This window comes from Amblyomma americanum, chromosome 3 (assembly GCF_052857255.1).
Source record: "Amblyomma americanum isolate KBUSLIRL-KWMA chromosome 3, ASM5285725v1, whole genome shotgun sequence".
NCBI classification, from domain to species: domain Eukaryota; kingdom Metazoa; phylum Arthropoda; class Arachnida; order Ixodida; family Ixodidae; genus Amblyomma; species Amblyomma americanum.
The window spans coordinates 93,340,733-93,363,964 of NC_135499.1; positions in this window are offsets into that span (position 1 = coordinate 93,340,733).

Sequence of the window (23,232 nt, forward strand, 5' to 3'; positions counted from 1 at the left end):
ACGAGCGGAGAAGTATGCTCGAATTCAAGCTATCAACGTCCGAGGCAAAATATACGAGGTGCGCGCGTACGGAACGACCGCCCACGACACAGTCGAGGGCGTGATCAGGGGCATAGCACTCGAGGACAGCGAAGCCGAAATAATGCAGCAGATTGTTACCAAGTACAACCCCCTCGCCGCGGGGGCGAAGCGTATCGGAAACACGATGACAGTAATCGTAGTGTTCAACGGTATCAAGGTTCCCAAGTATGTGCGTTACGGATCCACGCTCTACCCGTGCAGTCTCTACAGGAAGCAAATAGAAGTTTGCAAGGTATGCGGCAAGGTCGGCCACAGGCGCGACGTGTGCCCCACACCGGACGTTCGCGTTTGCCTTGCCTGCGGTGTTTCTAATCCAAGAGAGGGCCACAAGTGTGTCCCCAAGTGCAAGCTCTGCGGCGAAGAACACCCCACCGGGGACCGCCTCTGCAGAGCCAAATACAAGGTTCCATACGTCGTACGGCGACGGCGATGGGAACGCCGTAACGCCGAAGAAGAGCAAAAGCAAGCACTCGAATCAAGCTCGTTTCCACGCCTCGGACGCTCCCGCTCGCGCAGTGCGTCCCGTAGTGGATCCCGCAGCGCGTCGCGCAGCGCGTCGCGCCACGCCTCACGCCACGCTTCCCGTCATGCCTCGCGCAGCGCATCCCGCGGCCGTGACTCATCTGACGGGAACAGCTTCGGCGTTCAGCGATCGCGCTCCCGTGACAGAGTCAGCTGGGCCGACGCCGCAAAGGGCGGAGTTAATAGCAGCAGCGCTAGCTCCAGCAGCGCCACTAGTGGCCGAACCACGCCGAGCAGCTGGCAGGCGTGGATTACCAGCCCCTACTACAAGGAACTCGAACAACTCCGCGCAACCAACGCGACGCTGGTAGAAACCACGCGCCGGCTCGCCCAAGAACTAGCCGAGGCCAAGAAAGAACTCCAAGCACAGCGAGCCCAGCCAGCCACTTTCACAGCTCAGTCATCCGAGACACGTACACCCGCCGTTATCACCGAGCAGAAAACCGACACGCCATCACACCAAGGCACACAATCAATGGATACAACCCAAGACGAGCCCTAGCCGGAGCAGACCACTGACCCGACCCCCAAGAAACGAGCACGCACCTCATCACGACAGTACAAGGACCTGACCCAATTGGAAACTCAGCTCGAAGCAAAAATCGAAGCGTTCGCCAACACCTACGCCAGCACGGCTGCCGTCACCGACCAACGCCTGGCGCGGCTGGAGGAGCTGATCACCACGTCCTTCTGCACCATACAAGAGCGTTTCGCCTTCATTGAACAGACCCTTAAGCCCATAGTACGCAGCCCCACCTTTGTGGCGCAATTCTCCAACCACCCATACCTTCAAGAAGAGACGCAAGCCCCAACTTCGACACAATCATGTCCCAGCCCCAAGCCACAATAGGATCGCTACCGGGCCTTACGGTCTGGCAGTGGAACTGCAACAGTTACAACAGCAAGAGAGCAGTGCTGCAACAACACATCACCACAGTAACCAAGAAACCCGACATCATCCTGCTGCAAGAAACGGCGACGGTGACCCCCACCCTCCCTGGGTATCGCGCTCATGTTAGCCCGGCGGAGGGAGGGGGCGTCTGCACGTTCGTCCGCAAAGGGCTCACGTTCATCGAGCACCAACTCAAACACGGCCGCAGCAGCGTGGAATATACCTTCACCGAAATCATCCCAAACAAACAACGGAAAGGCAGCCTGTTCATCGCCAACATCTACAGTAACCCCAAGCACCAAACACAGAAATTCAATACCCTACTACACACAGCCAGCACCCAAGCCAAAGACAACACGTTGCTGATCGGAGGGGACTTCAACGCCGCCCATCGAGCGTGGGGTTACGTGAAGGATACGGCGAAGGGACGGGACCTATTACAAGATATCCTGGACCACAATTGGGCCCTGATCACGGACCCCGCTCATCCCACCCGCATCGGCAACTCCGTAGCACGAGACACCACACCAGACCTTACGTTCATCAAGAACGACCACACGGGCAAAGTAACGTGGCACAACACCGGCGTCGACCTGGGCAGCGACCACTACATCCTCGAAATTACGACACCGAACCAATTCCGGGGCAACACCATTATGCACAAGTGGACGGACTGGGACGGCTTCCGTAAGGGACGTCCCACCACAGCACAAGACATCACAGACATCGAAACCTGGACGGAAGAGCTTTGCGATGCTGTGCACTCGGCCACCAAAACCATCGAAACGGACGAGGACGTCATCGCCATGGATAGCCGCCTGGCCCATCTGTTCGAGGCCAAACGTTCGATACAGGCGCGCTGGAAGCGGCAACGGTGGAATCGCAAATTGAGAAAGAAGGTAGCCGACTTAAACAGGGCCATTGAACACCACTGCAAGGTCCTGTGCCGTCAGCAATGGAACGAAATCTGCAACCGAGCTGACAGGCAACTGCATCGCGGTTGCACCTGGAATCTATTTCGGCACCTCCTAAACGAAACCAAGACCAAGTCACACCAGCGCGACCGCCTCGGCCGCCTCCTGCACACCACCACACAACAACAAGGAAAAGACGCCGTTATCAAGAGCCTGGAAGCTAAGTATCTGCCGGACACGCCAACGGAAATCCACCCGCCGTACGGGGGGCTGCGCAACGCGTGGCTCGACCGAGACATTACCGTGTCAGAGGTACGAGTAGCGCTGCACGAGCTCAACACCCGCTCAGCAGCCGGCCCCGATCTCGTTACCAACAAGATGCTACGAAACCTCGACAATGCATCGATCGAGGCACTAACCCGTTACTTCAACGAATGCTGGCGTTCGGGAAAGCTCCCCGGACAGTGGAAAACGGCAAGAACAATCCTGATCCGGAAACCGGGCAAACCACCGGACATCGGCAACCTGCGTCCCATCTCGCTTACATCCTGCGTGGGCAAGGTGCTGGAGCACGTGGTGGCCAACCGGTGGCAGGAATACCTGGAGAAGGAAGGCCTCTATCCGGACACGATGATCGGCTTCCGACACAGACTCAGCACACAAGACGCCATGCTACAACTAAAACAAGAAATCATCGACAACAAGACACAAGACAGCAAAGTAATTCTGGGGCTCGATCTACAAAGCGCATTCGACAAAGCCAAACACTCAGCCATATTAGCACAAGTATCACGACTCAACATGGGGGTAACGAGCTACAATTACATCCAAGACTTCTTGACCAACCGCACGGTGGAACTGCACGCCGGTGACCTCAGACTCCCCAAACGCAAGCTCGGTAGCACGGGTACCCCGCAGGGTTCGGTCATCTCGCCGTTGCTCTTCAACCTCGTTATGATCGGGGTAGCGAGGGCAGTAGCGGGGACCGGCGTCCGGCATACGATCTACGCCGACGACATTACCCTCTGGGCGGCCGGCGGCACCGACGCCAGCATCGAGCAACAGCTACAAGCCGCGGTTACCGACATCGAGCAGCACCTTGACGGCACCGGCCTAGTGTGCTCGCCCGCCAAATCCGAGCTGTTCGTCCTCACACCATTACGACCGGGACGGAAACGCGCTCCCCCTCGGGAGTGCGATCACATCAAGATCATGACCGCATCGGGGCAACGCATCCCCGAAGTTCCCAAGATCAGAGTCCTGGGCCTGCTGCTAAACAAGAGCGGCCGCAACGACGAGACCATCAACAAACTTACCACCAAGGCAATGGACGCCATCCGGCTCATACACCGAGTCTCGACACGACGGGCGGGCATGCGTGAAGACAGTCTCGTGCGCCTCGTCCAGTCGTTCGTGATCAGTCACATCGCCTACGTTGCGGCCTACCTCAACTGGCAGGTCACTGACAGGAACAAGATCAACACGCTGATCAGACGGGCTTACAAGACGGCGCTGGGCTTAACGGAGACCACGAGTACGGCTCGGCTCCTGCAGCTCGGCGTCCATAACACCCTAGAAGAAATAGCCGAGGCGCAGCTCACCGCGCAAATGGAGCGCCTCTCTACCACCAAGACGGGGCGCAGTATACTGACATCCCTGGGTTACAACCCCCGAATCCCCAGCCGGCAACCATGCGAGATCAGCGAGGAGGCGCGGGCTCACATCCATGTGGACCCCATCCCGAAGAACGTGCACCCCGAATACAACCAAGAACGGCGGCAGGCACGGGCCCAGGCCCTCATCGAGAAACACGCCCAAGACCCGCACGCCCGGTACGTGGACGCAGCGGAATACAAACGAGAAGGCTTCGCGGCAGTGGTCGTTGCGGCGGCTACCGGCACCACGACAACGGCAGCGAGCGTGCTGTGCACGGACGCCACAGACGCCGAGGAGGTTGCCATCGCTCTGGCGATCTCCGAGGCCGAGTGTCACACCGTGCTCAGTGACTCGAGGAACGCCGTGCGCAACTTTGCCAAGGGGCGAGTGAGCGCGCCGGCGGCCGCCATCATCGGCAAGCTCCAGCCCCAAGACCGCCGCAGCACCATTCGTATCAAGTGGTTCCCGGCGCACGCGGGCGAGTGTGCATCCTCGCCGAACCACAACGAGACGGCCCATTCGGCGGCGCGAGCGCTTACCCTCCGCGCCCCCGAGAGTGACCGTTCCGTGTGGTGGTTCGAAACCAAGGACCGCGTAACCAGTTATGGCGAAGTTACCATGTGTTACCGCCTAGCTCGACGGACAATGCCGCCTCCCCACCCGGCACTCAGTCGGGAGGAGGCCGTCATCCTAAGACAGATACAGACCGGGTCACTCCTCGCCCCGGTAGTGCTACACGTACTTCACCCAGAACTCTATCCGAGCGATGTGTGCAATGTTTGTGCAGCTGGTCCGGCGGACCAATGGCACATCATGTGGGACTGTGCCAGGTTCCCGACCGAGGCTACCTCCAGGATATACCCGCCCGAACTTCAAAGTGCAGTGCAGTCTGCAGACAAGGACATTCAACTATGGGCCGTCCAGCAGGCCCGGGGTGCGCTCGAAAAGCACAAGCCTCACGACCCACCACAAACGGGCCGAACGGGGGTAGTGCAGAGGAGGGCATAACCCCGGGTCGACGATTGGCCATCGTCACGACGCGTCAAACCGTCGGTTGCCGGCATTTTCAATAAAGTTTTTCCTACCTACCTGGGCTGAATCCTTGAATGTTTCTCTTCTGTCTGGGAACGTTGTGCACTGCGTGCCGAACTTTCCTACATTGAGGAGTACCCTTTTCCAGGTCATGGGTCTTTAGCTGCAGCTCAATTTTCACTCTAGAGTTAAATGGCATGAAGAAACGAAAAAAAAGAAAAAAGACCGAGGATTGCGACTAGGCGACGGAAAAAAGACGGAAAGAAAAACAAAAGATTGCAATAAGAGAACGAAAGGAAGAAAGACTGAAGATTGCGTCTAGGAGAAAAAAGAAAAAAGGCAGAATATGCACTGTAACCAAGAGATAAAAAAGAAAGAAGGACCAAAGATTGCAACTATGAGTAAGAAAGAGAACAACACAGAAACAAAGAAACAAACGAAGAAAGAAAAATACTTAGGAATGCAACTAGGAGAAAGAAAGAACAAGGATTTATACTATGAAAAAGAAGGAAAGAAAGAGAAAGACAGGAAGAAAGAAATGAACAACGAAAGAAAGAAGGAAAGAAAAAGAAACGAGATAGACGAAAGAAGGAAAGAGAGAAACAAACATTAAGTTTTGCAACTGGGAGAAAGAAGGAAAGAAAGACTAAGGAGTGCCGCCAAAACAGTTCGGCAGGTGAATTCGGAGTGCGCACTTCAGTTGAAAATGCAAATAGGTTCGACACTATCCATTTTAAAATTGGAAAAATCCGTGAGACACGCATTGCGCTTCACAGACGCCTGTTAATCGACGTGATCCCGTATTCTCATTGCTACGCGCACTGCTGACTAAATCCACGCATGCGTAGGTAAAGTTGCTTTCACCTTGTTTCCGGCGTCTTCTCTCGGTGTCTAATTGTTCTTCTTTTGTTCTTTTTTTTGCGCTGCTGCTATGCCTAAGACAAGTATCCAACTCGCCCAAGAGCTCGTTTTACTTCCACAGCATATCAGGAGTAAAAAATCTCTTACGTAGAGGGAGCTCGGTACCGCGCAGGAGCCAAACTATCAAAATGCAAATTTCGCCCGAGTGAAGCGAGCTTGCAGCACGTTCCTTTTTATATTACTCGCGAATAATGTGCCTTCAGCGCCAATGACTGATTCGCGCCACCGAGAGTCTCACTCATTCCTTCTTTCGTATGCAGACGTGACGGGACCATTCCTGATGGGCAGTAAAGAATCCAGATTAAGCAAACAGACACGCCCGGCTTAGAGCTGGCTGCGGAGCAAAATTAACCGCGTACCAATACAGCCACGCACGAGAGTTTCGATCGGTCCACCCCTATCTTGAAGCGTTCGCCACATCTCGCGTTCATCGAGCTTAGAACAAGATGGCTTCCGACAGCTTTGCCTTCCGCTTTGTTTTTGCACCTGTTTCTCTTTGTGACTTTTTTCCTCCCTCGATTACAGGGGACAGGCAGAGCTTGTCTGTCGACCACATACACTGGAGAGGCACTGACGGCCACCCGGACGAAGGATAAGACTCGTCTGGTGTCCGCTGGAAGCCACGGCGCACTTTTCTCTTCATTCGTTTCGTCCCGGCTCATCTAGGTCTCATCTAGGTCTCAGCGTCTTGTTTTATTTTCCTGTGCGCGCCAATCACGCAGACATGGCGCATCGCGGGATTTGCCGTGGGACTGTGCACTGTAGCGCCCTGAAGCGTCGGAGTGTGAGGCCCCTCGGATCAACGGTGCCACATCGCCGCAGTGAAGATTCTTTGATACACAAGCGCCGAAGACGGGGGGTATGGGGAAAGTAGAGGGGGGGAAACAGGAGGCGATGCTTGCAGTTCGGGGTTTGTCGTAATGCTCTGACAGGGATCCTCACGGCCGACTTGCGGGGATAGCTGCTTGAAAGGAGCTGCGCCTTTGCAGCGTCGTCCAAAGTTATTGAGGCTCTCAAAATAAGAAAGTCAAATGATTCTTTGCTGATGATGTGATCGTGTTTTCTGTTCTTTCCTTTTTCTACTCAACAAGGCTATAAATAAATATGACCCTTGGCATGTTTATTTCAAGAATAATTTAAGAATGCTTCCAGGTTTTTCTTCTCCCCATGTTTTAAACAGAAGAATAAAGTGCCTGATTTTGACCCCCTAATGCAATGGGAACACTACCACTGGAACGCTGTCATTAAAGCAACATATATAAAATCGCTGCTCCTGAGGTCTCAATAATTGAGTGCACCCTGAAAGCTACTTATGAAATTTAAGGAGCACTTACCTTACGGGCAAGTCCTACGAATCACGTTTTTTTTTTCTTTTCAGTAATAAGAAACGGAAACGAAGACAAGAAAAACACACACTCAACACGTTTACAACACACAAAAATAAAGGAAGGGGTTCACCACGTACTGAGCGTCCCAGGGGAAGCGGGGATGCCTTGCAGACACGGCGAACGCGGGTAGATGTAGTGCGACGCGTCGCTCGCGATGCGTCGACGGAAGTGGCGAGAGTCGGTGGTATTAGGAGCGGAGAAAAATCGGCGGCGTCAAATAACGCCGGAGGTTTCAAGTAGGCTATCCAAGAGTGCCTTTCTGCAGCAAGGACCCTCAGTCCATCGGCTGCCACCTCCACGCTGGCAAGGAACGCAGGAGGCTTGCGTCGGTGATCCTAGGGAGGTCCACGGCAGCACGGACCCAACGTCCAAAGGCTGCCACCTCCACGCTTCAGTGACCCGATGTCCGTTGCTCTGTCTTCCTTTACACCTCGGTTTTCTGACACGTCAGCTCTCCGCTCCTTGTGCTCGCCGCGCTCTTCGTAGCCGTCGCCTCGCACACACCCTTCGCACACGCACATATGCAGCGGTCCGCTGTCCGACGCATCACTGTCGACGCACCACGTTCAAAAACGCCCGATGATTCAATGTGCACCTCACAAGCCTCACCTGGATAGCCCGCGGACGAGCTCTTCTTCATACTCACATAATCAATTTTGATACTGTATCTTGGTAACACAGCACTTATTTTGTTTAAAGTGACACACAAATATATTTAAAACTTTTTCGGCTAACGCATAATAATATCCACAGGAGAATACTAAAAAACATAATGCAGTTAATCGGAAAACGCTTGTGTCTGAGGTAAAATTGCAATATAAACCTCAGGCAAAATTCGCAACCTAAGAAAAACACGACAGCCATTTTGCACTGAATTCTGGTTAGAAAACTGTCGCCGCGCTGAAGGTGGCTGAGGTAATAAATAAAACACCATATTTTGCTTGCAATTTAGATATGTCACACTTTGCAAAAACCAAATGATTTTGAGTGCTTTTATTGATTAGAAGCAATTTATACGCGGCTGTAAACGATACGCAGATAGCAGACTAGTGAGCGCACGAGTGTCGTGGGATTTTTACTTCAGCCAAGTTGTGCTTTAGAATGCCGAATTACCTTTCCAATATCAGGTGACCCAAATAATGTATATTTGAAATTTGAGCAAGACGGAGGAACTGTGAACAGTGAATAAAGATGATTTACAAACTCTGTCCGTAAAACTTGTAGACTGATTTATTTTTTTTTATAGAAATGACTCCCAAAACAAATGTTGGTGCGTATATGTAGCGCAATCTTTTCGGGTTAACCTGAGCTATTTATGTTAATTGCTGTGTCAGCCGCTAGATGGCACTACATACAAAAACATACGTTGTCACTATTCCGTGCATTCTACTGTTTGTGAATTTGGCGAGATGGACGTCGACCTCGAACGGCGCGTAAGCATAAAAATTAGTGTGAAGCTTGGCAAGACAGCCACAAAGACGTATGAGCTCCTCTGTGACGATTACGGCAAGGAGACCTTATTGCGGACGCGAGATTTCGAGTGCCACAAGAGGTTCGTTTTGGTTAGAACGTCGGTAGAAGACGACACAAGGCAGGGGCGCCGTTCAACCTCACAAAATGAAAACAACGCGGCTCCTATCTGAGAAATCGCACAAGACAACATCATTACAATCCGCATGCTATAACATGTTTTTGACATTAGCAAGACAACATACCACCAAATTTTGGGTGAGAACTTGGGGAAACAAAATCTGAATGCAAGACTTGTGCACCGCTCCCAATACAGAAGCAGAAGGACGCGTGGGCGTCAGTTAACGCTGATTTGCTCTCTGAGACACTGAAGGATGCTGCATTTGTCGACAGCATCATTGCTGAAGACGAAACATCGTGTTTTCAATACGATCTTCAAACAAAGAGGCAAAGCGTCGATTGACGGCGCACAAGCTCTCCGGCGTCGAGAAAGGTGCGGCGAGAAACGACCAAAACAAATACGTTGCTGATAGCTTTTCCGATGCCAGAAGTGTCAAAAATCACGAGTCTGTCCCACGAGGGCAGACGGTGAATGACGACTTTTATATCCGCGAGCTCCAACACATGCGTGATGCACTGCGACGCACTGACTTATTGCATCTGGACAATGGAGCCTTCTCTACGATAACGCAGGGCCGCACACTGCTCTCAGCGTGACAAAAGTTCTCGCCAAGCACAGCATTTCTGTAATTCGCCATCCGCCATTCTCCCCTGACCTCTCCCCATGCGACTTTTTCCTGTTTCCTCGTGGGAAGAGAGCCCTAAAATTTTGCTGGATGGGGAGCATGGAGGCCATTTAAGGCGCCACAACAAAGTAGCTGACAGCCCTACCAAAAAAGCGTTTTCCAACTGTTTCCATGACCTCAAGAAGCATTGGAAGCTTAGACTAAATGGGAGACTATTTCGAAGGGGCACTGCACAAATGATTCTATAAAACGTGACTTTGCAGACGCCGATCACATCATAGAAAGGAATACACAAAAAAAAACCTTTCCGCTCTCATACGGGAGCCTTGTTCACAAAAAGTATGGTGGGGCAGTCAAAAAAGAATGTAAACCAATAGGCCCTGCCTGTGCCACTAAGTATAAAAGGCTTAACCCAATCGTAATATAAATGAAAAGGCCCAAAGGCAATGTTGTGCTTTTGCCACCCGTAGGTGGGAAAATGAAAAAAATGAGGGTGGGTAATGCTACTAAGCGACCCACAGCCGGGGCAGCGGGCCCGGGGAGAGTCCCCTGATCTCCCCTGGGACGTAGCGGAGGGGGTGGGACGTAGGTTATGGGAATGGGACTGAGGGAAGGGTTATGGGTAATGGGATGGGACTGGGGACAGCGAGACATTGACCCTCATTTTATCATTGCTCGAATCCTGTCTGGCCAGGACAGGGAGGGCGTCGATGCTGACCAATGGTGCGGCTCCACTCACGGGATGCCCGACCACCCAACGATGCAATAGCTCCGACTCGGAGCGGGAAATCCTAACAGGGGCAGCTGCCTCGGGCTCCTCCACGACTTTAGGGGTCCGGTTCGGACTTGCGAATCGCTGCCCAGCTACTAACCGTCAAGTGCTTTTCGCGGTTTTTCAGACTCCGGAAGTATGTGTGGTGGATACAGCCAATGGAAATTAGCCTCCCGGGCCAAGGCTGAGATGACCCGGGCCTACTCCACCGCTACTCCACAACATCGACGGTTTTCGCATCGGTCGTACTAAGGTCCCCTGTACCTCTGCGTCCCGCACTCTAGCCTAACGGCCCCGCGGTCAGAAATCCCTGGCTGCTTCCCCGAGGACATCGCTTCCGAGGAGCCCTTCTGCTCAAAACCCCTGCGCGGACCTGGCCTCTCCGTGACCAGAAACCGACGCGCCAGCCGGTAGCCACGCACGCCCCCGCGTGCAGAGGGTTTTTGACTTTCGTATGCTTTTCGAGCCAACTTCCGTGAGTCCAACCTGATTGTGAAACCAGGCCTGCCTCCGCACAGGCATCGGACCTCACGTGCGCGACTGGCCCACACAGTCGCTTGGGAGTCGCTGCCACTCTCATGGGGTTTTGCATCCCCAGAGGACAGGCCCCGGCCAGCCCATCCCCACCGCTGGCGTTGCACCGGCACAAAGCCTAGTAGCCGAAACTACACCGGCCCGTATCCGGTGGCAGGGGGGGGGGGGGGGCACGAGCAGGCCGCACAGTCGGATTTCCCCCCCAGCCTTGTTCACAGTAAAAACGTGAAGCGGGTGCGCGAGTTTATGTATGCTTGAAAAGGGGGCGCAGGGAGCGTGCGCAAGCAGTTGTCACATTTCCGCAGTTTCGGTTAGAAGTGTGACAGGTCGTTTGAATCGTAAAAGATTCCAGCTCAAGGCGAGGGAATTTCTTGTTTTCTGTCGCAAAAACGTGTGCCTTGCCCCAGTCGATAATGTGCTGTTTCGATATGGAGTGTTCGGCGAACACTAGGATCTACTTTTCTGTTTTTTTCGAAGTTACCATTTTCGCCAATGTTGACGCAGTCGCAGTCGGAGCAGGGAATGCACTGAACCACGAGGGGATATTTTTGTTTTGGAAGAAGGTACTTTACGTTGATCAAAATATGTCACAGTTTTCTGGTCAGACCGTCGGCTATGTCAACATTGAAGGTGCGCAGAATGCGTGCCAGCGCCTCGCTGATTCCAGGGGTGTAGGGAACAGCGGCACATTTAAGGGGGAAAGACACACAAGTTTCACGTTCTGGTCGACACAGCTGTTTTTCGACCCATGCCACGAAAGATGTCGTGTAGTCATTGCGCGAAAGCGCTTGCCACAACATGTCTAAGTCATTTGCCCTGTCTTCGGGAGAACTGCTAATGCGTTGGCTCCTTTTTAATAAGGTGGCAACAACCGATATCTTATGTGAGGCTGGGTGGAAGGATCTAAAGATGAGATAACGCCCCGTCTGGGTGGGTTTCTAAAAAACCTGAATGATAGCAACTATCGCGTTTTACCAAGACGTCTAGAAAGCGCAACGCACCGTTCGTCTCGACCTCAGTGGTCAAATGATTCCAATGTTAAAAGCATTTTTTTTAATGGACTCATTCACGGAACTTTACGGACAAAGGTTTTATAATTGAAATATGGATTGCCAGGTTCGCGGTGCAGAGAGGAGTAGTGGAAGAGGGTACTTGAATTTTGCGGCGGTTTAGCATTGCTAAGCAGGAAATATTGTGCTAAGCACATTTTCCAGGTGTAGTAAAATAAGCATTAAACTCCAAACTTCAACTTCAACACCACCCCCATCTGTTGTTGCTCTGACTGAGCAGATTGAGTCGCCCCGAGCTTGTCAAGCACGTTTTAAAATATCAACCACGTTACTCTTCTCATCTAAATCAGCTGAGAGTAACGTTTCTAGCGAAAGCTATACTACACTAGCCGGAGCGATTTCTTCCGTCCCGGTCATCTGCTCCTACAGTGCAAGCGCAAGTTTCGCCACAGGTGCGCCGCGCGTGACGTCATAGCAGTGCCGCCGACGACTACGCCTCCTCGCCCTCTCCCCCGCAGCCCGTTGAAGCCGCGACTAGCTTTGAACCCTACTGCGCATGCCAGTGGGGTAGAATCAATACGGTAGGCGGAGCGCTCGGCCCTCAGTTGCAAGCCCTGGAAGAAGAGAAGCCTTGCTCGTTGCGGCAGCTTTCGCTACGTATACTAGGCATAGCAGAGCTAAGCCACCGCAAACTTTTTGTCATTATTGCCAAGTTAGCCAAAGAACACCGGCGGGCTACTGCTCAAGTGCCACGCTCTGCAACAATGTTGTCAACGCCAATGCGTTTTGCTCCACTGACACGTTTCTGCCGACGCATGCAGCGCGCATCTCTCTGCCACTACCTCCACTTAGACCAAGGCGTGAATGAAGTATCCACTGAAGGAGGAAGCCAGTTATGCGTGTTTCCTTTCCTTCCATGACAGCCTCAGAGGCTTCACGTCCACCGGAGGATCTTGCGTGGCAGGAGGCTAATAGTGGCTTTTGCGCATGGATGGAAATTCATCAAGACGACGACATAGTACGCATAATTCGAAAGTGTGCCAATTTAACACGAGGCGTGATGTGTGCAGCGATAGCATAGTGCTCGGATTCAGTAACCAATGAAGATCATCTGTTAACGCTACCGGGAGTTCGAAATGCAGTGGCGACAATATTGATTTTATTCCCGAAGGTATATGACAGGCTTCACAAAAAATATCGGCTTTCTCAGGATTGCTTGTGAGTAGTGCTTTCGCACCAAAACGAGAAGTCGGAAAAGTATAATGCGCATATGACCAAGAAGGAGCTCGGCGTAAAAGACAGTGATCAGCCTAGCTACACCCTCTCCAGCACATAGGCGACTCCCATGCCTCTAAACAAGGCTCATGTGCCAGCTGTGGCCACCTTATTCCTTGTAACCTCCTAATCACATCCGTCTACCCAACTCTCTGCCCGCAGCTTCTACCTTGCTACAGGTCCTGCTACAGTCCAGCTGCGCTCACAAAATTCGGCAGGGCTTCCGGAGTCTTCTGGGTGTACGTGCTGTGGACTCGTATTAAAGTACGTTCAGCTAAGACATTATCAAGCAGTCCTAAAAAACCAGTCCCGAGAAGGGCCACCGGTTCTTCGAGCAGTATTGCGGGTGTAGTTGATAAATTAGGTTTCTGTACTTTCAGGTTCTGTAGAATGCCTCTTGCGAAAGAGTGGAGAAAAACGGGACAGAGACTGGAAAAGGCAGGCTCTGGCACTGTGCATCTCTTTTATAGCATCTCTCTCGTTCTCACGCACACTGCTTCGCTTAAACTCGTTTCGTGATTGGCCCGGATACAGCCGACTCAGCCGTTCTATTTCGGCAAAAAAGAAAAGAAAATACATGAAGGGAAATTTAATACACTCTCAGTGTAGGAGATCGGATTACTGTCGAAAGAATTTGAAAATAATTGCAGGTTGCACTCAGGAACTGCCAAATACTGCCCACTGTCTGGTAAATGCGACCTGTCGCATTCCAATAGATTGCGTCTCAAAATATGAGGCTGTCCTCGACATCTCATGGTTAGGGCAGAATTCAAGCACGTTCGTTGAATGCTTGGATAGCCTCAGAGAAAAACCTTGTCTGAAGAGTGGCAGTAAAGCATCGCTCCACTTACCAAAGCTCTTATGAAAGGAGTTGTCGTCGGTTAAGCGAAGCCTTTCATGGAAACATTTACCGCTGGTTTGAGGCCTCTCTCTAACCTCTGGTTCAAATTTTCATAGACAGGAATTTAATATTATCTGCTATATTAAAAACGTGTTATCAGTAATATTCCTCTTACTCCCCGCAGTGTGTATGTCGCGCAGAGTGGACACTGTGTGAATTATTACCTGTTGCTGTTGCGCATGATATGCAGAGACAGCTATGGTGTGAGGAAATTGTTGGCACGCTGTCACACAAGTGGTGGCACATCGTAGTTCCTAACTTGCCTAGTGATGGTGCAGCGCGCATATTAGCACACCAGGCAATAAACGAGAGAGGTGTTCCTATGCTCCTAAGGCATCGGCTTGTGCGTGACGCATGTCGCTCCTTTGTAAGCGTGGGCTTCAAATATGCAGAGGATCATTAAGTAGTCTGATAATTCGTCTTTTCAGCGCTCTGGTCGTACAGATTCTGCATGTGCCCCTTGCGTGTCGACTGACACGCATACTTATTGAAGGCTTGCAGTGGAGAAACGCTGGTAGATTGTACTTACCTGGATGGCATTCTTCGTAATTTAAACTCTAGCTTCTTCTAATGAGTACTTTGCTTGTTATATAGGCTCTGGAGATATCTTTACCATATTTAGGTATGATACGCCAACCGCCTAGATCTCTACTGCAAATATTTATGCTTCCCGCAGCCAGATGCTCATCTTCAGATTGCAAAAACGCTCAGCGGTGATGTCTTTTTGAAAACCGCTCTTTCTTTCTTAGTAAGAATCAATTTTCGCAGTGTTCTGCAATCGAAAGAACCCCGTCTGCCTATTTGTCACCTAAGTTGGCTGAAGTATGGCTGATTCCCAATGGCACCTATATGGAATAAGTCCAGCGCTACCGCACATGAATAAAATGGTCTGCCACTTCTCTGTTACTACGATAAATGTGTAGGTTGCTCTAATACTCCAAAACTTCTGAAATTAGGGCCGCTTTTTGACGGATCATTATCAATCACAAATAACTTCCTTTCTATGCGGATCGCATGTTCTGTATCTGTCAGCTGCTCTGAGTACCCCTTGAGCCCATATGGTGGGAAACAATCATCGGCGGGGATGGGCGTGGCTGGGCGCTTCTACACTTTCTCTGAGGAAGACTGGGAAGCTTCGGTCTGGCCGGCGCGCTCTAGGATTGCGGAACTGTCGCGGGAGCAACTACTTGGTCTGGGGCTCTGCGGTGACCCTGGAGCTATTTAGCGGCGAAGTTTGCGCCGACAGCAGTTGCGTTGGAGAATTACCGGGGCCGCAAATAAATCTTAGAGGTCACCGTCTCCACCCCTCTCTATACACCCCTAAAACGCGAACGAGCCACAACTTGCTCGACCGGCATTCACTCTGATTTGCCTTTTTACGCCAGGATCCATCCGGCATTCAGCCCAAGTTCTGGCTTCATTCATTACTAAAATGTCCTTGCGAAAAGTACGAGTGGAACAACATCTGCAACATACATCCTGTAACATACAGTACACGATCCATGAGAAAAGGAGCGCGAAAACAAGACGACAGACGAAGACAGAACAGACATTCACTGTCATCGCGCCGAGCGGACAACAAGCAAATTGCATTCAAGGGTGACAATTGCTACAGCCGAACTTGTCGACCATTTCATTTTTTGTGCACAGGTAAGGAGATTTCGGTGCACAAGTAGAGTCCTTGTTCACTCCTCTTCGCGCCATGATTATGTGGAGAGCAGGACCAGCGTTTTTCGCCTTCTGAACCTGCTTGTGATTCATACACGCTATGAGCAAGCCGCCGAGAGTCTCAGCTTAATGTTCACTGTAATTGCTGGAAACGTTGAGTGGCGTGTTCTGAAGTTGGAAATGACCATCCGAGTGCTCGTCATTCCGCAGCTAGAAGCGCTTCCTTGTCCTTTACTGCAGGTATTATCTCGCACATATCCCGTATTTGTCCCTATGTTTTGGAGACGGATTCTCCAGAACGGACGTGTAACAGTCGGACCAATGATATGTACGTAAATATAGACAGAAACCCGGTAAAAGGCTGTGAACAAACGATTCTGTGCCACTTGATCCGGTAAACTACTAGATTTTTATATCAAAACATCACTGATATAATTTCTTAGGAGAGACCCATGCGCACTTTAAATTAAGCTTTCACTATAAGGCGCAATTACCAGAATTAAATGAAGCTAAATTATCTTTATTAGTAGCTTTAGGCTGCCGCTGAGGAGCATTATATTTTCTATTTTTATTACTGATATAGTTCCCTACACGAGCAACCAAAGTTTGCATCTTAATGCATATATGATGCGTGTTTTGCTGACGGGTTGCACTGAAAGCCGAATTCAAATATCATGACAAGGTGGTGGCTAACATTAGGATGTGTTGATGAAAATCATCTCACAGTACATCCAAACTAAAGAAAGATAGTGTTAACTTGGCAGAGGAAAAATCTATTTCGATGCTGCTTTATGTGCGTTTAGACGCAGACCTGTCAGAAACAATCGACTGTGTAAAAATTCTTGGTGTTGTTTTTTTAATGCGCGTAATGCGGAGTAAAAGCTGAAAACTTCTATTCTGGAGTATCGTCAGCGGTCGGTGCCGAATTTAGGTCGAAACTTATCTTTTTCAAAAAAAAAAGAAAACTTAAGTTTAGTCTTTTTTTCTGTCTTTTTTTCTTTTTTGTCCTAAGTTTGGGCACAACAGGTGTCACCAAATTTTCCAGTCAGCACTTCCTCTGAAAAAAGCCTTGCGGCGCGCAGCGGAAGTTCCGCAGCGTTATCACTGTCAGTTATGCTCTTTTTGGCAACACGACTTTTATATGAATTTCGTAATTTATAATCACGGGATATACTTATACCACAAGTGCTTTGTTAAGTACATATTTGAAAAAAGCGCGAAAAACTGACGAGGAAAACAAAATAAGTAACGACGACAAAGGCACTGAATTGTGACACAGCTAGGTGTTTCTTCCTGTGTTTTCCCCGTCAGTTTTTGCGCTTTCTTTGAATATGAACTTCAACCATCTCGCCCATTTTTCGGAGTTACTTTGTTAAGTACTGTTATAAGCTCGTAGCAGAACCGCCAGGCCAAAAAAAGGTGAATCGAATCGCCGTAAAAGATTTTGTATTTCTCAGCTTTAATACACAACCACCTGTAGTCTCTGCCGCATTCATGTTTCCGCCAAAAGAAGGAGCACCTCTATCTGCTCATGTAGTCTCTGGGCTACAGTCTCCGTTCACTTTTGTTTAATTTGCCGGTGTAAGAGATCAAGCAAAACTGAAGACTGCCCCCGGTCCTGAAGGCATGAGACATGTGAGGGGTTTAACAAACAAGAGGAAGCTACCTTGGAATCAGTCATTGGCCTTGCAAATACTGCCTGACGATAGCTGCAAGTAGCTATCGTCACCATCCCAAAGCACACAAATCCTCATCTTCGCCCAATTTCTTGCAAGTCTACTCTTTGGAAATTGATAGAACGTATGTTGGTGAACCGTTTTCAGTGGTGGCTAGATGTACAACACTGGTACCATCCGTCACAGATTGGCTTTCTCCCTCGCCTTTAGTGCAGAGGATGGCTATCACCTTTCATACATATCGTGTATTGGCCACGCGCATCAACAAAGAAAATGCGGGATCTTTTCGGCCAGATCGCGGTGTACCACAAGGACGAGTGCTAGCTCCACTTCTATTCGACATTTGCCTCCTACCCTTAGCATGGCGCTTGGGCGACATTGCTGATCTGCATGCACTCATTTATGAGGATGACATTACCGCCTGGACTGATCATCATCTGTAGAAACTCAGGCCAGAAGTTTACAGCTCCCTCTGACAATTACAGGTCAATAGTGTGCTTTTGTAGCCCACATGTTTTTGCCCCAAAGGATGGCTCTACTTCTCATCCCGATTGCAGTGGCCGCCGTACGTTTAACAGCAGCTCTATCAGCCTTCACAGAAAAGAAACAGAATTCCAGTCGTCACCTCACTCCGTGTTCTCGGCCTTTACCTGTGTGAATCTGGATCCGCAAGCCCCTCGCTTCGCATAGCACGCCAGAAGGCGTCCAAGATGCCGAATTTCTCAGAAGACAGATGGTGCCACGTCCACAATTACCCGCCTCGTCACACATTCTGTGCTACAGCCAAGATTGATGTACCAAGCCCAATTCCAGCACACGACACACGCCGAGTGGGCTCGCTTGGAATCAATGAATCGAGCAGCAATGCGTGTTATTACGGAATCCCACAAATCACTCCAAATCACTCCTTCCCGACAGAGGCGCAAAAATATATGTTTGATGAACTGATTGTTCAGAGTCGCCAAGCAAGCTACAGAAAATGGCGCAATATCCCTGAAGCCACAGCTCTCTAAAATTATATGGAAGACGGATCTGCGTATCTCATCGTTTCCTGCCTGTCATGACCACCGTGGCTTTACCAGCAAGTTACAGACAATCGGCCTATGACTCACATACATATGATCTGTGGCCCCCTTGGATGAGCCTAGTATGGGGCGGATGGCGTCTCGTCTGAGAATAAAACCACACTACGGCGACACGTGGCTTATGTCGACGCTAGTGTGAAGGCAGAACACGTGACCAGAGCTACCGCTTCTTGTCAATTATTGCAACAAATTGCAAAATGATCATAAGCTTGCGCCCCTGCCTGGACGTCGACAGAGGTGGAGCTGTTGGCCAATCTGGACGCATTAAGCATCATTTGTCCGCTTTCATCCTCCACAAGCCACCTTGACATTCTCACAAACTCCTCAGGCGCTATTTATATTCTGTGGCGTGTTCTGAACACCGACTTTTTGGCACAAGAAATTCAGGACAGAGCTGAAAACCCCTCCCTCACATATGTGTACGGTGAATTCGTAGAGATGCCCATACGACATAAGCCTTGGTGGATACAGCAAGTAACAAATCAGCTCCTCCACGTCCCCGTCAAGCGGCCCCAACCTCTCCGGTGACAATACTCAAAGAAAAAAGAAACCTCCGGCGCGCTACGAGAGCAGTTCTTTCATTGTGTGAGAACAACCTCCCTGGTGCACTTGCGCGCTGGGAAGAGCTCTTTTTTCCAAGGTTACGCCTCGTGTGACCCTCACCCCAGCGATAACCTGGTCGTGGTCGGCGCAATATTGTTCCTCTCTCGGTGGCTACAGCCTTCTGTGTTTGAAGCGGACAAGAAATGTTTGGTTTGAACATTCCGCTCCTTGCTAGCCATCCGGCAGAAGCACCTGCTCCGGTGCGTAGCGCCCGATTCCGTACACCACACGTAGAAGGGAGAATTTCTGAACCGCACCACCGGACACTGTTGGACTTCACTCGTGAGTCCCGTGCATATTTACATCTGCAGATAAAACTTAATGCCAGCTGGCACAATGTCGGTATTACAAAATTTTGTCTTGGAAATAAGTAATGCTCCCACAACACGAGCGAACTACTGTAAATAATTGTTATCATATAGCTTCACGGTCTATATGAAATCATTTCGACCAACAAATTTTGACCGTTTTTGAAATTAGGTTTTTAGGTTAATATTTTTCATCATTTTTGCCTGCGTAATATGCACAACACGCTTCAGTGTCAATGACGCTTTATGTTCCCTTACTTCTGTTGATTTCCTTCTTTTTGATTGGCAATAACTACTGTGCGCGCACAGTTATTCATAAAACGTGAGTTTTTAATACTAATGCTTTTTCTAATATGAGCAACAATCATACAGTAGGCCTGTCTACTAAAATGGCAAGTTATAACGTGTTACAACTCACGTAATACCTTTTACACTGTTTTTATATGTCTTTTCCTCACAAAAAAAGGAAATGATTGCTTTGAATCTATCAATCAGCGTTGAAGTCTCCAGTTAGCAGCCTCTTCTTCACTATATTTCTTACTAGTTGGAGCCTTGCCAGATTCTTACACCTCTGAATGTGTGTCAATATCGCGAACAGGCATTCACACGTGTTATCTCCCATATCCTTCTTCAAGGCTGCCTTGACTGGGAGAAAATGATCGCCATTTGACTAGATTTCTAGACTGCGATGAAGGATATGAAAGACAAAGCGAATGAGAAAGTAAAGGGGAGACGAATAGGTGGGGCAGAGTTGGTGTCTTCTAGCTTTCTGCAATATAACGCAGAAGTGGGAATTAAATCGTGATAAACTGAACACGATTAAATGTAAATCAGCATGTGGACCACTGTTCTGACTAGTTATGAATTTTTAGCCGCTGGTGAAGTTACAGCGCGCGTAGGAAACAAAGGACCAGCCGGGGTGCTGATAAGAGATATTCTGTGAACACTTCAACCTGTAATCACTGAGTTAGCGCAAAGTTCTACTGGGGGCCCTAATAGTAGCAGCCGTTTTTTGTTTAAGAGCTTATTTTAGCAAGTATAAAATTTACGGTAGAGCAACGATACGTCGGTTGTGCTGGAAATGCAGTCGTGTAAGCGCACCATCCTAAATTGCAATCTAAAAATAAGGAACTAAACAGGCAGCACCGTCCACAAAATGCTGTGGTCAAAAACGAGTTCGCAAGAAGTAGGGAACCGCCTACTGAAAGAGTTTTGTTCAGCACATTACTTCATAGTTTCAAAGCGCATAACTCTGAAGTGTAGGAAATGGCTATGCTACTTTTTGGGCGTTGTCGTATTAACATTGGCTACGATTCATGTCTTCGGGTACAAAGCACGAGCCTGGATTCAGTGCTCGCAGCCCAACCTCGCAGCGAAGCATGGAGTGTAGAAGCTTTTCGGGCTTATCTTTAGATTCCACTGTTTGAAATTTACTATTCACAAAATAACGAGAGCGTTTCGCTACTGCGACTGCTCTATGTCGTCTGGTTTAAAGACGTAACGTGCGCAGTCGATTGCACTTAATGCTAGTGCTTTTTCTAATATGAGCAACAATCATACAGTAGGCGTGTGTAATAAAATGCCAAGTTATAACGGGTCAGAACTCACGTAAAGCCTTTTACACCGCTATTTACACGCGGTTTATTTAAGCACGGTTTAAGCTATTTACACACAACTTTTACACTCGGTTTTATGAAACCTAAAACCAGAGAATTAGCTTTTTTAGCGCAAAAAGAAGTCATTGTTTACGCCCTAGAGAATAAGCAACTAGATTTAGGCATACATATACATTTTTCAATGGCCTTTGACTGCGTACATCACAACACGTTAGCAAACTTCAGCATTAAGGCATACGGGGAAATTCTAATGCTCTCTTATCATCGCGCCTTCAACATCGTTCTCAGTATGTTAGCTACAATAATAAAAATTCCAGCGTCAAGAAACTTGATCCCGGAGTCCCTCACGGCAGTATTCTTGGTCCCCTCCTATTTGTTTTTAACATAAATGACATCTTTTTCACTATTGAATATGCAGATTGGATATGCAGATTATACCGCCCTCTTCTTTACCGGAGATAACACAAATAATTTGATGCGCACAGCAAATATAGCATTAAATTTTGTTAAACATTGGTCTGAAAATAACCTGCTGAGAATTAAGGCAAAAAAGACGCAAGCAATATTTTTCGCCTAAGAAACACAACTTTCCTTCTCGCAGAAAAGCTATTCCTAGCAACAGATGAAATTAAAATACGACCGCACGTTAAATCACTTAGAGTCTTTTTTTCAGAAAACCTAATCTGAGATAAGCATTTGGAACACATTTCCTACAAACTAAATAGAATCGCGGGAATATTAACCAGGAACTGGCATATACTACCTACAAATGTAAAAGAATGGTATACAACGCCTTATTTTTATCCACACCTAATTATTGTCATATTGTATGGGCCACCACGTCCAAGGAAAACATTCATAAACGAACAACACGTCAAAAACGCGCAATTAGAGCAAGTGCGAATATTTCATACCGGGATCATACGTCCGCATACTTCGCATCCTATCGCATACTTCTATATGAAACCATGTGCTCATTCTGCCTAATTTGCTAGTACAAGACTGCTGTTCGCACTGAGAATCACTTTTTCTCTAACTATTCAACTATTCACGCGCAGTCATAGCCAAAACACCAGACAAAATAATTCATGGGTCGAACGTTTCTGCCGCACAACATATGACAATCAATCGTTATCGTTTCACATCGCTGTCCTCCTGAATGCTTTTAGTCGCGCTGGTGTTGATGCAAACACAGAATCTACGCGCTCACTTTTCACAAAATCAGATCGTAATGCATTCGCTTTCTGTTCGTTTGCGCACATTGTCTCAGTTTTCATTTCTTTTCGATCGCGGCGTTATGCCAAATTGTCTGATTCATATCCCTTTCCTTTTTGCTTATATTGTACAGTCAATTTCATTTATTGTTAACATATTGTAGTAACTACGCCCTTTATCGCGTGCATTGTATTGTTACCCGCTTACTTTTTGCATCTCAAGTATAAAACCCCGACATTTCCGTCTGTTTTTATATGTCCTGTTTTTATATATCCGCATTAAGTGCTCCGATTATATTTCTGAATGCTGCTGAACTGTACCCAAGGGGGCCGGGCTTCGTCAAGATGCGCATGTGCAGCTTTTTTACGTCGCCTCCTTTCTTCATCTCGGATAGAAATAAATTTGACTTTGACATTGACTTTGACGCCTGACCATCAATTTTCTTTTTTGATAGTCCGGAACTATGCGGCCAGTTAGGCCATAGAGAGAGAATTATGCTGGGTAGATTTCAGCCGGGTCAGGTTTTTATTACTTTAGAGAAAAGTGCAATAACTTCAATGGAGGGCTTGATGCGCTTCGCGCTTCAGGCCGTAGCACGCGTGACAAAATTCAGAGCCTGAAAATGAATGAGGGAGCTCTAGAAGTATGTTCTCTAATAGCTCTACCTTCGAAAACATTAATTCACGTAGGCAAGCGTTCCGGAAAAAAGTGAAGGAAACGTACAGCAGCGGTAGGCATCAACGTCCCTGTTCGTAGTGATCGGTTATGAGGTTGTATACACTGTAACTGAGTAGATGGCACACATAATCCGTCTAGACAATGTTGAGACCGATGAGAATGAATAGCAATACACAGGTGCACTAGTCTGTGAGACTTCTGTTCTCCACAAATAGAGCAGTCCTATCCTCGTCGTTTTCTTGTTTGGCGCAAGACCCACTTAGATGTGG